Source organism: Crocodylus siamensis, chromosome 2, assembly GCF_052110815.1.
Source record: "Crocodylus siamensis isolate JL-2025a chromosome 2, ASM5211081v1, whole genome shotgun sequence".
Classification (NCBI taxonomy): Eukaryota; Metazoa; Chordata; order Crocodylia; family Crocodylidae; genus Crocodylus; species Crocodylus siamensis.
In genome coordinates, this window is record NC_143396.1 from 239,341,951 (window position 1) to 239,346,119 (window position 4,169).

The 4,169-nt window shown below is 40.7% G+C and overlaps 1 pseudogene; it reads left to right on the top strand.

The window, feature by feature from the left end:
• Nucleotides 1-2,562: 2,562 nt before the first annotated feature.
• On the top strand, nt 2,563-2,647 carry LOC149871944 (U2 spliceosomal RNA; annotated as a pseudogene).
• Nucleotides 2,648-4,169: the final 1,522 nt, after the last annotated feature.

Below are 4,169 nucleotides of genomic sequence, written 5' to 3' on the forward strand. Positions count from 1 at the left end.
TCCCTCATGGTGGGTCCCAGGCCCTTTTGACCCCTCTCTGGGTCTTGTTCCCAACATGGACCAGTTGGGTACCATGGGTCAGGTCTAAGCTGCTTGCCTGCTCACAAGGTTCATGGATCCCCCATTCCCAGCTCAGGTACTTTGCAAAGCATGCCTGGCCCTGCAGGATCACCCACCCCAGCAGGCTCAGGTGCTTCAAGAAGCTTACCTGGCCTTCCCTGCATTAAATAACCCACACAAAGGTTGGGACTGAGGTTAAGGTGCCCCAACCCACCTTACACTGGGGAGATGATCATTCCTGGTATTTACATGGGGACTGCTGCATCAGCAGCAGCCCCACCAGGCCTTCCTTCCCCAGCAGGGTGCAGTTTTAGATCATGCCCAGGACCATTGACACCTCCAAGCCATCCCCATAGCTTCACCCTTGCCTCCAAAGTGTTCCTGGCAGAGCTCAGCAAAGAGGTGCTTTTTCTGTGCTGGTTGATCATGAACTGCCCTCAGGTCAGGGAGCTGGACCTAATTAGGCACCTGCCCCTCCCTAGCCCAGTCCTTAAAGGAGTAGACACTACCAGTGCCCTGCCACAATCAGGTCTCAAAATCAATGCAATTATAGGCAGGGTTTGTATTATGGGGAACCTTGGGGGGGAGGGGAAAGGCTGAGATTCCCTTTAAGAAATGAAAGTCGCCGTGTAAGATTTGAAAATCATAAGCTGGGGGGGTCTCTGTTTTTATTAAGGCATGATGGGCAGCCCATTGTTCTTATTTTATTTGTTTGCAGTCCCACCAAGAGTCAAAGTGTAATTCAAACCTTGATTATAGGGAATATCTAGTATGGTCAGTAATACAAAGGTTGCATTCTACTAAGCTAATCGCATTGTATTCTCCTAGACTACTCTAATCAGTAGATGTCAGGTGGATAAATAAACAAGCATAGAAACATTATCATACTTTATACCAATTCCTAGACAAAGCAGCTGAATGTCTGGTCTGGTCTGAGATTCAATAATAAATTATCAAATTTGTTTAGACTGATTGAGGAGACCAGAATGTTTATACCTCTACATACTTATCTGTTGATTGACTGTACCTGACTTCATTGACCAACAAACATATCACTATAACTAGATGGGTCAACCTTTTATAGGCTGAACTCTGTTCATCTCTGAGAGAAGCCTGTGAGAAGCTGGAAGGCTCTCTGACAAAATTCATGGCTCTGGAACAAGAATGATGGTACAGTAGGGAATTTTGCCAGGATTCATAAAGTTCTGTATGAAGGAGAAGACATAGTGGTGACCTGCAAGGCATAGGAAATGCTGAAAGAGTCTTCACAGTGGGCAAAGTAAAAGGATCTGGGAAAGCTAGAAAGTCATTATTTGGAGTTCTGATCTAAGTCATGTTGCCAAACTTTTAATTTTATTGATGTCTCATGGTACCATACTTATTTGAATATAAGATGACCCTGAATATAAGATGAGCCCCCCCCCCGCACAGCAATTAGAGTCTAAATATAGAAAAATTATAAATTTGTCATAATGTTCTAGGTATAGAATCTCATTACTGGAGGTTTGCCTTGAATGTGTCCCTCTCCACTGCTACATCAGAAAAAAATAATTTCTGGGGTGAGGTAGTCACCTTCCCCCCCACCCGCCCCCACCTCTTCCCCTACCTGGAGCCCTTTTTCTCCACCCTCATTATGGTCAGACCCTCTTCTCCCTACACACATGGAAATAACAGGGAAATATTTAAGCACTGTCCTTAAAATAAACATATTTTACCACCTAGGCAAATTATGACAGGTATACCCATAAATTTAGTTCATCCAAAATTGATTCAATTTACCTTTTTTGAAACTACTATAACTTTTAGCACAGGTACTCCATAAAAACACTTTTAAGCAGTACTTTTGTGCCTGCTTATATGCAGTATAAAATATGCATGATATTAGTCCAAAGCCAAAAAGCTCATGATTTACCATATAGTTCATTAGATGGGGCCCCAACAGAGTCAAAATGTTTCAATCCAGGATGACCCCACAGCTCAGCACTGTTCAGTATGCACATGTACTCCAGACACCCCACAAAGGATCCGTGTGCTAATTAGCCCCCCATTCATGACTGGAACTGGATGTTGTTATCATGAGTCCTGGGATCCCTCCAAAATCCATATGCAGATAGGTGCAGGGCAACCTGGTCCAGTTCATGGAGAGAAGGCCACACTCATCATATGCAACAGGCTGAGAGAGGAGACAAAACAGAGCTTCTGGGTAAACTCTTTGGGGCCCTGTTTAGTGATTTTGCCAGACACTTAAGACTGATGAAGAAACAGGAATATTTGGGAATGGGTAGAAAGATAGAAAGCAAGATACAGCTCAGCTGTAGGAATGGAGAGTAAATCTAAATATATTCAGTGCAGTGGCTCACCATGACTTGATAAAGCATCAGTGCTGAAGGGGACTGCACACAATAAGCACTAGTATTAATCTTAATTAAATGGATTGTACTAACTTGTCCTTATTGGGCAGGCCCCGCAGTCTCTCCCCGGAGGTCTATATTGAGCAGATTCTTTTTGGTGTTGGGTGGTGGAACTGGAGCTTGCTCCATCCACTCCATGCATTGACCTGGTATTCCAGTGCTTCCAGGACCGGTGCAAAAAAAACAGAATTTTTGGCACCCGGGGGAGGTTGTCAGGGCTGGCTTTGGCCCTCTCAGTATCAGTCAGTCTGGTATTATAGTACCTCCAAACCTAGTACCAGTTCCCTGTCAAGGGAATATCCACCATTTTTTTAAGGTCTAATAAATAAATAAGTAAATAAATAAAAAGGTCCCCATCAGTATGTTTGCCCCAGATTGGCCATGTTTTTATTGTTATGCTCAGTGTTGGCTGTATTTAACCAACTTCCGAGTTGGTTTCCATTACTGAGCACATGCTGCTTTTGGTAGCAGTTTAATGATAGACATATTTCATGAGGCTTCCTTGTATGCAAATATAATACAAAGGGCAATTTTCCGCATTCTGATTGGAGGAAAAAGCCTCATCTTGGAGTCAAATAAATGTGGTATTTACTATTTTTCTTATTACTCCAGGTTATTACTTAGTAAATTCACTTTTTCTGGAAAAAAATCAACTTTACAAAGCACTTACGACTGCACAGAGAAATGTGAAAACAAAACTCTAATTGCTCAATGGGAAAATAAAAATAAGAAATCATTTTTTCACTTATATTATTTTTAGCTTATCTTTGGATTTTAGGAGTTTGATTCTTTTCTAAACACCTGAGCTTGATGACACTACACAAAGGCCAAAAATATTTAGGCTGAGGAACACTGACCGAGGTGACAAAAGCATTGCTGAGGTTATGAAACCAAAATGGCTTACTTAAGCAGGGGAAAAGGGAAGTTAATACAAGCTCATGAGTGCATGTGAGCTTATCTGAGGGGAAACTGAGGTCAGGAAAATAGGTTTATATTTTTTTCTCTTTTATTCAGCAATGGAAAACCTTACAGGCAGCTTATTGTAGAAAGTATTGAGCAACCTTGTTTGCTTAGTGAAACTTATGAAAATTGATTTGATTTGGAAGAGAAGAAAACAATTTCATGTGAATAGACTCCACTTCTTCATTGTCAGCACTTCATTTTTCCTGTTAGACCAGATATGCATGAGGTCACTTTTATCTGGCTTTTTTTCCAAAACTGTAAGTTTCATGTTTGTTTGCATCTATGTGTATGCATGTGTGTGTTTGGGGGTTTTTTTTCATTTTACCTAGACTAGTTTGCAAAATACATAGAAATATATATAGCAATTAAATTATGATCACATAGAAGCATACCTGCACAACAACGAGCAGAGATTATATTATCAAAAAAATAGCACGAGTATTGAATTTAAAAGAAAAGCAACAGTAAGATTGTAATGCATGTCTGTTCCAACCACCTCAAATAAATGTTTAAGAGACAGTTGCATTATTACAACCATTCAACTTTCATTTATCTAATTTTTTTGCCAATAGGCAGCAAACTCTTTTCTTTTTTGAAAACCTAAGATATAAAATAATTCACAGACTCTCCTGGCTTGTCAAGGAACTCCAGCACTTTTGCTGATCCGAATCTTTGTGACCCTCGATTGGCTTGAGAATTTGTTGTAAAAATGAATTCAGACTTTCTTTCTCCTTA